Genomic DNA, 13,100 nt, shown 5'->3' on the forward strand with positions numbered 1-13,100 from the left:
TCTGAAAAATCTCTGTCCCATCCACACACTACTCCTTTCCCCTGCCGAGTGAGTCACGCCTACCCCGAAAGGGAAATGGCTTAATGGTGTAATAATAATAAAAAAAAATCATTTATGATGCCATTTTTGATAAAAATTCGGAAAGTGAGCACATTTTGAAAGTTTTTGAGACCACTTCTTTCTGAATTTGAAAATTCTATGTACGGATATTTATAGTATTGAAAAAAACAAACAATTTATTCTCATGACTTTTTTTTTGGTAAAAAGAAAATTCTCAGATTTATAGCGTTTTTAACATTTTTTTAATCAACCGAAAATCAAAATTTGAAGCCGAAAAACGCACGATATGAAAAAGAGTCAAGAGAAGAAAAACATTTCTTTTCGAAATCCCTACAAGAGTATCTCCACCCATTTTTGGATTTTCTTCAAAAATCGAAAATTCAAATTTTGATTGCACAAAAAATAATGGAAAATAAAAAATTGCATTTTGTGGACAAACTATGTAGGATACAAAAAAATATGAATTAACAAAAATGGTTATCCCAAAAAAGATCTACAATTTCGTTAAGAATTACTTCTTGATAGGACGCGTACTTTTTGTTTTATTCGGGAAAAATAACGTTGAAAAAAAATAAATTTAAAAAAAATGTGTGGAAAAACGACGAAAGTTACGAGAAAAAAATCCAACAAAACCTGTTTACAAATGTCTGTCGGAAATCGAGCGCGCAGCGCGAGTGTCACGATGAGAATGTGTACCTTAAAGCCTACAGAGCTTTGAGAAACTTAATCTTTGACTATACTTAATTAAGTAGACAATTCAGAATATGAAGACGCATATAAATACTGCCATCTAAAATAGATCTTTTTGATAAAGTTTTTTTCAAGCATTCCAAATGCAAAGAATAAATGTCTGAGCGCGAAGCGCGAGATTCAACCGTCGCGCGCCCTAGGCGCGCTCAAACTTGCGAGCGAAACGAGCCGCGCGCGACGAGAATGTGCCCGCGAAGCGAGCAGATTTTTCTTTTTACAAACATGATTTTTATCAGTTTTGACCTTGAAAATTATATTTTCAGGTTTTTGCATGACTGTATACGTAATTCCCATTTATTTCGTATTTTGCCCTTCGCGAAAAGCAGCCGGCAGTGTAGACTCCACCTTAAAAGATTGCACAAAGACCATTGATTTTACAAAGATTTCAATTATTTTACTCGGGATCCAGATAGATTTCAAAGATTTCCCAGAATTTAAAAGATTTAGCCAAGATTTCGCATAGAGTTAAAAGATTTCACAAAGGCATAAATGCACATTGACATAAAAGATGTCCTAACGATTTCACAAAGATTTCAATAATTTCATAAATTTTACCCAATATTTCAAAAATATTTCCAAGGATTTTACAACCATTTCACAACTATTTCAATGATTTCTAAAAGATTTTTAAGACTGCACAAAATTTTAAAATATTTCGGACAGATTTAAAAGATTTCAAAGACTTGGAAAAGATTTTAGTTACACTGTTAAAAATGTTTGCAATTTTAATATACATTCACTGTACATTTATATAGTAAGTCTAAGAACTCGGTCTATGAAACAGTTATTAAGAGGCTGCGTATAGTAAATTTAATATACATGTATATTGATCAATTCTTAGAAGAGCCAGGTAATTTCACTTTACACAAATTAAAGATAATTTTGGCAGTAATGTTTAATTCTAAATAATAAAGCATTACATTTGTTTTTAGTTGAACATAAATTATACTGGGTTTCAAGTGGATAAGTTCAATTAAGTACATAATTAAGACACCTAACCTAAAAGGGGCAGTACTCACGTAAAAATTCTGACATTGGCAGTGAATTTTTATGTAAACCCCACTCGTACGTCGCACGTTGATTATAAATAAGAATTTAGTCGATGAATTGTAGGTTATTATTTTTATTTTAAATTTTTGACAAGATTTGAATACATCAAAGAACTTTTACTACACGTATATGCATATTGCTTCCAATACATTTATAGTAAAATCGCTATAGAAATTTCCAACAGTGTAGATTTTAAACAATGTCAGCCTAATTGAGGCGTACTGCTGCTATGGTGCCCTAATTAACTGCAATTAGACTATCAAGATGGTTAGAATGAGACTGGGAGTGATTTAGGGGGGCAGTCGTCATTTCCTCTACGGTTACCTGCGTGCCCTTCCCCTTCCAGTGTGCATTGACACTACCCCTCACTGAATTCGAAGTTGTTCCAGGCCCACGATGCTATGTCCCCTGTGGAGATAATCCCTTTGTCTTCCAACTTATATCTATTTCGATATGAAATATATCAGTTTGTCCAAGAAAATCATTGAAATATAGAAAATTAGATTAATTCCAATCTAATAAAGTATGAATATGATATATGAACATTTTTTGGGCGATAAATGATACAATTTTCCACTTTTTAAGTTATGGTGGATCAATCATTGTTTCAAATTCACAAAAGTAAGTGTTTGAACAAGTTATTATTATTATTATTTATAGAAATATTATCTTGCAATAACTCTCGTATGTTGCAGTTCTTTCTAAAAAATTTCACTTTTGGTCCACTTTTAAATTGTAATGAGATAATAATTAACTTAAGTTAACAAACGTAAGTGTTTCAGGAAGTTATTTTTTAGAAATTGTTGATGTACGTTGTTCGCTTTAGGGCCAGGTAAATTGATATCAATTAAGTTGTTTCACACGTTTCGGCCCACAATCGTGGCCTTCGTCAGTGAGTTTTAATCAATCTTTGAAAAGTACAATTTTAAACAGCTTTACCAACGAAAAAAACAATAGAAAATTTATTTTGACTCACTTCATTAACTCAATGAGGAGTTTATGAAAATTCAATATTCTAATTGAAATTGTTGATAATCTACCCATATTAACGATTATATTCTCAAACTCGTCAAAATGCCAGGATATCGTCGGCCTATTATAATTTTTAATCGATGGGCAATTTGAAAGACAAAGGCATTATATTTATGGGGGAGAATAAATCGAGGGCCTGAAGCAATTTTGAATCCAGTGAGGGGTAGTGTCGTTGCACAGTGGAAGGGGAAGGTTTCACAGGTAGTCGTGGAGGAAAAGACGATCGCCCGATTTAGGGATTGGAAAACCAATTAGAGCTGAGCAAGAACTGAAAGATTTCCAGATCCGACGTAATCTTCCTCTGTTATCCTCACAATTAGATCATAAAAGTATCCATCCTAGCAGCTTAGGACTTGGCTCATGAATTAGAATGAAACTACGTTTATGAATTCCAAGAAACGTCGTGACTTCACAATTTAATATGCACAAAAGTCATTCATGAAATAGTGTCGCTATATCCTTGCTTGTTATTGCCTTATTGTTAAAATAAATATTATAATATCAAATTTTACAACCAAAAGTCTCGCCGCGTGGGAACACTGACTCATTATGCCTACTCAAAGAAATTTTCTTTTGAGACCAAGGATGTTTCTGGATGTAAATTGAATTTCTTCTTAAATTTAAGTTTCAGAAGATTTCCATCTGTCTCAACAGAAATCCTTTTGCACCAAAAATGTTCCTTATGCGGCTAACTTCACCTAATCTTGCAGCCAGATAATTCTTCTTGTTCGAAAAATATATTCACTCATTCAAAACAGAACAGACAAGAGGACGATACTTTTGTTTCAAGAGCCAACTTTTTCTTTAAGTGCCATATGAACAATCCCCAACCGTAAATTAAAAATACGGTAACAGTTTTTTATTTATTTTTTTTATTCTGTGACCTGTACCAGCTTCATTTTTCTGACAAATTAAAACAGAATTAATAATTGTCTCTCCACTATGGTATTTTGATAACTGACAATAATAAATCTAAACTACGGAAAATTCCGTAATGATATAGACAGATTGAATTTCTTAACAATTTCGTCAATAATTGTTCTACTCTAGAGTCTAGACAAACCGAAAAAACGTGACTAAGATACCTAGATGCTGAATTCTTGTAATTACATCTAATGGAAAAAGCTAATCTTAGGTATTCAAAAAAAATTCTGCAATTTATTGATAAAATTGTGCATATTGTTCATGAAATTAATAGTTTTCTGCTTTTAAAATATCAAAATGACATGGAAATTTACCTGTTATTTATTTACTTTTTTGTAATAAATAAAATCATTTCTGTCTTTTTTTTGGTCAAATTTATTCAGAAAACAAACAACTTTTATTTTCTGGTAAATATCGTGATTCAAAGACCGACGCTAGCTACTCCATTACTATAAGATATTTCTTCCTTTACAAACTTTCTTTCGTTTTAGTTTCGAGCGAGACAAAAAAATCCACAAAGTGATCACTAAGGTTTTCAAGATGCATTCTCTGAATTTTAGTAGAATGCCTACGTGGGAAATGGAACGTACGGAGGAACATGAAACTCAAAGTCAAACTAAATTTTATGGGCGGACGGAAATCTGTTTCATCTGTTTCCCATATCCTGAGAAAAGAGGTTCACTTCCTTTCCTTGAAGTAAATTAATAACTTCTCCTTGGTCTTGCAATTAGACTCGGCATTTAAAAAAACTCATATTCATAATGATTATTGTAATTTATTTCGTTAAATATTAATCAGTATTATCGAATACGTAACGTAGTCTGCAGATTATATCCAATAAAAAACGTATTGGTATTTGCATTAGAAATATTTTCTAATTAATTACTTTTCAAGATGAAGCTAAACACATCAATATTGCTGTTATTGACAATTTTCGAAAAAGAAGTGTTAATTTGTTTGAATATCTTTTCTTTTCTAACCTTTTTCTAATGAAAAAACATCACAACTACCATCACCATAAAATTACCTTAACAGTTACAATTATACATGTTTCAATTTCAATTGAAAATTATTTAATTTTTAATGCTCTAAAGTTAACATTTTTTTCCTTATTGTAGGTCTTAGCTCAAAAATATATGTGCGATCCATATTTACAATATTCTATAAACGAATGCTTTCAACGCAAGAGTTCTTAAATGTAATAGTTTTAATGTGGATTTTTTTCTTAAATGAACTTTGGATCTTTAATCTTCTTCCAAACATGAAAAAACTCACCGTTCGATAATTTTCAGGAACGGAACAGAAATTTGAGACATTAGAAAATAACACGCTTGCAAAAAGGTTCTTTTTCATGATACTACTTTCAATACATACTGTAATCAATTCTGTACATGTAAATCAAAAACATATTTATAGTTGTATAGATTTATTTATATATTAATTTCTAACTAAAAAATTCAATTTTGAATGAGGAAAGATAAATTTGTAACCAACAATATCAAGTTTGTACAAAATAAAAACAAATTCTTGTGTATAAAATGTTGGTGAATCTTTATCAAAATGTTTAATGAAATGGTTTCAATTTTCAACCTAAAAAAAGGATTCTCAAAGTAAAGTATAATAGGTATTTGATATTTTACCCGAAAAATATTTCTACTTTAAATAATTAGCAGTTGAATTCATAAAAAATACGACTTTTCGACAAAATAATCGAATTGTCAACCAGATTGTTGAATTTGCAAGCCAAAAAGATGAAGTTCTGAAAAAAAATTAAATTTTGAACCTTAAAAAATTAATTGTCAACATCCTAATTAATTTCCAACTAAGTGGTTGAATTTTCTAATAAAATAGTTGAATTTTCAACACGAAAAGATGAAATTTCGACAAAATAGTTCTATTTTTAACCAAAGAGATAAATATCTAACTCAAATTATGAGTCCTCAACCAAAAAATAATTTTTCAAACGTAAAAAACAAAATTTATAAAATGCAGTTGAATTTTAACCAAAAAGTATAAATTATTTACAAATTTTTTTAATTGTTTAACCAAATAAGGAAATTTTCAACCATAAATGACGAATTCTCATCGAAAAATGTAATAGTTGCTAGTTGTACCAAGAAATATTTTAAGTTTAAATAAAAAATATTTGAATTGATGTAAGAAAGATCATTTTTTAACAAAATAGTCGATTTTTCCGTAAAGCAAAAATAAATTTCAAACCGACTGCTGAATTTTCAACAAACAGTTACATTTTCAACAAAATAGTTGTTTTTCAATAAAAAACAAGATCTTTCAGTCAAGAAAGAAAGAAAATTTTAACCGAATTGATAAAATTTCAAGCAAATAATATAATTGTTAACCAAAAAAAATTCTTAACCAAAAATATTATTTTAATTTATATTTTTGGGGTGAAAATTTTATTCTTTGGTTTACCTGTATTGCTGAAAATTGAGTAACTTTTTTGAAATTTTTTTCTGGTTGAAATTAATTTTTAATTGGAAATTTAACTATTTTTTTTAACAAAATAAAACTATATCATTTTTGGTTGAAAAATTGTCATTCCTAGTTAAAGTTTAAAAATTTCCAATAGAGCGTATGTATTTGGGATTTTCTTTTTTTATTTGACGTCAAAATTGTTGCTATTGTTATTAATATAAAAAAAATCTATACAAAAATTACAAAATCGCGGCCGTTTTTCTAAAGTTGTTGAAAGTGGATTTTCTCAAAAATTCTACTTTTTACAATCTGTTTTTTTTGTTAACGAGTAGCTAGCAATATTTATTACATATGTCGAGTGTTTTTTTTTTTTAATCATTGCTTAACATTGAAAAACATTATTTGGGAAAAATAGAATTTTGTCATTTTTCTCGGAAATAACGAAAGGCACAAAAAATGTTCAGATAAAAAGTTAAAACATCTAGAAAAGTTCTAAAAAAATTCCTTATGATAGGTTTGGGGGGGGGACTGATGAATGGGGTGGGGGGGTGCAAACTTTCGCAAGTGGCTCAAAATTTCAGAAAAAACTTTACGCAATTTATGCACAGTCCCTTTCGAACTGAACTGAAAATTCGATGTTTGGGTACGTTTCTTTCCTTCCTGAAAATTTGTAATAACAAATAATTTATTTATAAAAATCTTTATGAATCGCTGGGTGGTCTGAAGGTGAACTTAATAGCTCATTCGGACAGTATAATTAATTGCTTGGAGTATAATTATATATTCGTGAAGCCCGAGTCGCGAAAGTCATTCGAATGATTCTTTCTTCCTATGGACACTTTCAGTAGTTTATTATCTTAAATACGTCACGTGCACAAGTATGTGCAAGGCGAAGAGTGCACTGCACACTGGTTGGAATGACTGAATGAAGAAACTGGTTTGCGTCAGCCGCCTGTGTCCTGTGGCACGTGAAGGCTGTTACGAATAAATTTCGCGTGTGTACTCGCATGTGATGCACTACATACAAATTGTGGCGTGATATTAATCACGTATGCACATTCTCAATAGGCCGTTAAGATCCTCACATGTTATTTTGTTGCAACGTCACTCTGTAATTCTTACTGAAGAGATAATGCCGATTACAGGCTCAATAAAAGTATGCGAGAAACTTCCACTTGAGGTAGGTAAAGGCATCAAATAGGGTCATCCACAACCATTTTTTTCGCACAGAAAAAACTGGGGTTTATTTGAAAAGCAATTTTTGGTCCCTGAGGAACTGCAACAAAAAATAACCCCTTTTGCTGAAAAGAAACCCAAAACAATGCATTTTTTCTAAAGAAGACTCTAGTTTAATATCCAAAAGAACCCATTTTTAATAGCAACTTCTTCCAAAGAACCTATTTTTTACGTTAAGAAACATATGTAATAGAACTCTGATGGACATAATTTAATAAAGAGAAGGAATGTACCGAATATTATCTTCTTCATTCATGTGTTTCCATAAGTACCCGTTTGGATCTCCATAGGTTTCTAATGGAGTCCAAGTTCAAAAAATACTTTAGTTAACCCCTATAGCTATTTATGTGTGCTTAGTGTTAAGTCTTTTTTATTATCTTTGACTATCAAATAATTTAAATGTGAGATTCAAACATAGGGAAGAAGGAAATCATTTACAATCCTTTAAAATTACCTCTCAAAATGTAACATGACTCCCCTTCAAAATTTGGTATTTTCACTGCAACCATCAGCTAACTTCACTTCGTTGAAAGCTGGGCGGAAAACAGTGGACCAACTGCATGGAACAAAACTTTATTTATGTAATATCTTCGTAATGAATAATAATTAACATATTTTATTATGTCATTAAATAGTTACTAATAAATGAAAAACTATTTTTTTAAAACGCTTTTATAGAAACAATCAGTTTTTAAAAAGATATTTACACAATAGGGCAAAAATGGTCCGAATCCCCTGCATTTGGTCCATTGTTTTCACCTCAGCCATCAACGAAGTACAGTTAGCTGTTGATTGAAGTGACAATACCTAATACCAACCAGTTATGTCGATTTTTTAAACAACACTTGTGGCGCCCTCATAGCGCGAAACATGTGGCGTGATGTCATATGGTTTCAAGGCCGAAGAAAATACATGTGTCAGTTTACTAAAAACAATCAAAATAATTAATCATCAGCGTTTATGGGCTAAAAGGATTTATTTTATGAAGTATTAGTTTACCTGAATACGTTAAAGTCAGCTCGGATAATTTACCACAAGCTTATTGTATGTTTTAATTCATGTATAATTTTAATACGTTTTGCGTAAAATCGCAAGCTGGCCTTCTAGCCTCAAAAATATAAACTTTTCGTGCAGTATCATCATGAAGTTCACTAGACTACAATTACTTTACTCGTGGGTATCATGTAAAAAGTTTGGCGTGATATTAATCACGTATACACATTCTCAGTAGGCCGTTAAGATCCTCACATGTAATTTTGTTGCACTTTCACTCTGTAATTCTTACTGAAGTGGTAATGGCGTTTACAGGCTCAATAAAAGTATGCGAGAAACTTCCACTTGAGGTAGGTAAAGGCATCAAATAAGGTCATCCAAAATAATTTTTGTTTGTACAGAAAAAACTGGTGTTTCTCTAAGAACCAATTTTGGGTCCTTGAGGAGCTGCCATAAAAAAGAACCCCTCTTGCTGAAAAGGAACCCAAAACAATTAAATTTTTCTAAAGGAGACTCCAGTTGAATATCCAAAGGAAACCAATTGTAATAGCAACTTCTTCCAAAGAACCTATTTTTTATGTTAAAAACATATTTAATAGAACTCTGATGGACATAATTTAATAAAGAGAAGGAATGTACAAAATATTATCTTCTTCATTTATGTGTATCCATGAGGGCCTCCATAGTTTTCTATTGGAGTCCAAGTTCAAGAAATACTTTAGTGAACACCTAGCTATTTCTATGTGCTTAGTGTTAAGTCTTTTTTATCATCTTTGATTCCCAAATAGTTTAAATATGACATTGAAACAGGGAGGAAGGAAATCCTTTAAAATCCCCTCTTAAAATGTCACGTGACTTCCCTTCAAAATATCGATCGATTACGTCGATTTTAAACAAAACTTGTGGCGCCCTTAGACCGCGAAATTTGTGGCGCCGTCAGCTTGCTAAAACAATTAAAATAATTAATCATGAACGTTTATAGATTAAAGGGTTTATTTTATGGAGTATCAGTATGCCTGAATAATTTAAAGTCAGCTCAGATAATTTTCCACAAGCTTATTATATATCTGAATTCATGTCTAATTTTAATACTTTTTGCGTAAAATCGCAAGTTGACATTCTAACCTCAAAAATATGAACTTTTCTTCGCAGTATCGTCACGAAGTTCACTAAACTACAATTACTTCACTCATGGGTATCATGTAAAAAGTGTGGGGTGAGATTAATCACGTATGCACATTCTCAGTAGCCTGTTAAGATTCTCACATATAATTTTGTTGCACCGGCACTCTGTAGTTCTTATTGAGAACATAAACTCAATTATAGGCTCAAGAAACCCATACGAGAAACTTCCGCTTGAGCTACGTAAAGGCTCCGAAAGTTCGATTTTTGTTGATCGGTCCCCCTAATTTTTTTGTTTATCTGAAAAATTGAAAAAGATATACTTGTTATTAACTTTTTGTAAATAATTGAAGTTCAGTTACCTCTAAGGGAATTTTCAGGAAATAATTTACTTCCAATAAACTTTAGTTTTGACACTCCCAACCCTTTTGTACTTTGCCCGGAAAACGCCCCAAATAATGTAAAATAACAGTTTTATGTAATATTCATGCTGAATACTGTATTATTTTAATTTTCTCAAAATAAATTATGTTGATTCGGGAAATTACAAGATTCCTAATATTTTTTAGCCAAATCTCCATTGTTTAAATAATTATTATTTCTTTAAACAGTTTTTGCGCTTGTTAATCCTAAAAAGTGTCTATTTTGCAGATAAATTATACAGTTGATGAGTTTCAGGCATAATAATTTATGTTTAACATCTTATTATTTTTAAACTGTTTATTTTTTAAAAAAATTTTAACTCTGTAAATCGTTAAAAGTTATTAATTTCTTAAATAAATGACACAATGAAGGATCAAAAATCAAAAGGGCCATCACTCTCACTTTTTTTGAAATGCGTCTTTTTGCGAAAAAAACTTTAGAAATGTCCTCTTATTTTGGCGTATATAAGACATTTTCAGTGGTATACGAAATATTTTGTATGCATTTTCAAAAAACAAATGTTCGTAACGCTAGAGATAAGAATAGGAACGTTTTTTGACATCGTATAAAATGTCAGATATGTGGGTTATGCCCTTTTGATTTGTAACAGTTCAATTAACGAATGTTAAAAGCAATTTTTTTTAAAGCCAGTTTGCAATTTTCTAAACAATAATTAATATCATTTGCCCCTTTTCATAAGAAAGATGGAGAAGTATATGTTGCTTATTTACAGTATTTCCCTTAAAAATAAAAATAATACGCTAAACAATACGCAATAAATATCACTCTTACATTAACATTCATTAAATTTGTAAGATTTACAGGAAAAAAAAACATTTTTTAAATAAATGAACATTTTTGAAGTCTTTTACATAAAACATAATAATTCCACCTAATTAATTCCAGAAAATAATCAATTCTTTAGGATTTTCAGGGGTCTTAAACAAACAAAAATTGTTTAAATATAGACCAAATATCTTCAAGAACAAATATTATTCTTGAAATGCATCAATTGTATCATTTATCTCGAAAAATAATAACTTTTTACACACTGTAAAAAAAATCTATTGAATTTTACATCTCTGATGGATTTAAATAAAAGGACCATCGTGTATCGGAGTAACTTTACGAATTTCTTGTGATATTCCAATTCGGCCTATAATTTTACATGCGAAAATGTAAAATTCATTATGTGAAAGAATAAAATAAAATAAAATCGATCAGGGCTACAGGTTTCGAACACTCGAAAGCTCAAACTTCGTACAATTTCATGTAGAATGAAGAAACACATGCCGGACACGTTACCACTTACCTAAAACACATAAGATACTATGGGTATTTTTTTATGTTTAAATATTCCATAAAAAAATATGAAATTTCCCATTTTGAATAACCGCATTTTTTCTCTTCTAATAGCAGAAGATATAAAAGGCAAAGTAGTAATAGCTCGGATTCGGTCTATTTTGTGTGAAAGCTGTAAAAAAGTCGAACATAGCTGTCAATTTCCTCGTATTAAAAATAAAAATGCTCCAAAATTGAAGGATTAAGGCATCGATAAACAACGAACACGAGAGACGCTTTCGTATCCACACATTATTTGATTAATTATTCAAAATTTTTAATTAATTATAAATAAGAAATTTTACAGTTTCCGCCAGAGTAAAATTAAAGATCTTTGGTAAAATAAAAAATCTCGATGTAATTTTCAATCACAGGAAAGTGATTTTACCGACGCATGGTATTTTTACACGCTGTGACTGAATTTTCTCTTCTGAATGTAAAATTCGTACGAGGGAATGTGTAATTTTATTTTTATCGAGTCTGTAATATTACACTTCTGTTCGAGGGTCCTTTTATTTACATCGCTAGAGGATGTAATTTCACATACTTTTGTAAAATCACACAGTGAAGTATATGATATTTACAATGATACAATATTTAATGTTGCCGAAACTTTGTAATTTTACACAAATCTTTTTTTACGGTGCAGGCGACATTTTTAACACATAATAATTATTTAAACAACTTAAAATCAGTTAAAACTTAATTGAAAACTTATCACTTATTGTGTAATAAAAATTCAAGTTGAGAAATTTCCAAAAATACCGTCTTTAGCATGAATTTCACATAAAAATGCCATTTTGCATTTTGGGGACATTAGCCGGGCAAAATATAACGGAATTGAGTGGACTAAAATTAAAATTTATAGGGTAGAAATGACTCCTTGAGCAGTCCTTACGGCTTGACTAAAGTTTCATTAATAAAAAGTTAATAACAAGTAATTTTTTTATTAATTTTTTCAAAAAACTTCCATTTTCGTTGAGAATTGATATTTTAAAGTTAAAAATTTATGTTTTTTTGGCAATTTGTATTTTATAGTTTAAAATTATTCTTCTTCGACCAAAATTGAACTACTTGGTTTAATGTTTAACCACTTTGTAAACAATTCTTTATTTTGCTTGAAAATTCATCATTTTAACTAAAAATGTAACTATTTGTTCGCAAATTATCTTTTTTAGTTGAAAATTTATCCATTTGTTGAAAATGTATCTTTCTAAATTGAAAGTTAACTTTCTTGTTGGAAATTCCTCCGTAATGATTTAAAAGTTAACTTTTTTCTAAAACATTTGACTGTTTAGCTTAAAAACTGAACTATTCTGTTAAAAATGTATCTATTTGGATAGAAAATTAATCTTGTTCGTTAAAAATTCGTCTAGTTGATTATGGATTAACCAATTTGTTAAAAAGTCTCCTTTTTTTATTCGATTCAAAATAATTCTGCACTGTTTTTTTAGTTGAAAATTAAATTTTTAACTGCAATTTAAACTGTTCCGTTTTACCCTGAAAACTTATTTTTTTTTACATTCTTATCATTTATGATTGAGAAAGTATTAGAATTTTCTAAAATTGGACACTTCAGTTTTCAACGGATCTCCACGTTTCGAGGCCCCTGAAACCGAAAGTCAAGACCATTTTTTTATATTAAAATTTTTTATATATGACTATTTATAGTGCTCAGAAAGGCAGACAATTTTTCCCAATGATTTTTTTTCGATAAAAAGAAAATTCTCAGA

General features: G+C 30.1%; 1 long non-coding RNA gene across 1 annotated transcript in view; it reads left to right on the plus strand.

Annotated features, from left to right (window-relative positions):
• LOC117174257 overlaps window positions 1–4,614 on the plus strand; it is a 137,242-nt gene extending 132,628 nt beyond the window's left edge. Inside the window, exon 4 of the long non-coding RNA XR_004467281.1 lies at window positions 4,308–4,614. This is a non-coding gene — a long non-coding RNA (uncharacterized LOC117174257). The remainder of the gene's footprint in view (window positions 1–4,307) is intronic.
• The last annotated feature ends 8,486 nt before the right edge of the window (window positions 4,615–13,100 follow it).

This window comes from Belonocnema kinseyi, chromosome 6, assembly GCF_010883055.1.
Source record: "Belonocnema kinseyi isolate 2016_QV_RU_SX_M_011 chromosome 6, B_treatae_v1, whole genome shotgun sequence".
Classification (NCBI taxonomy): Eukaryota; Metazoa; Arthropoda; class Insecta; order Hymenoptera; family Cynipidae; genus Belonocnema; species Belonocnema kinseyi.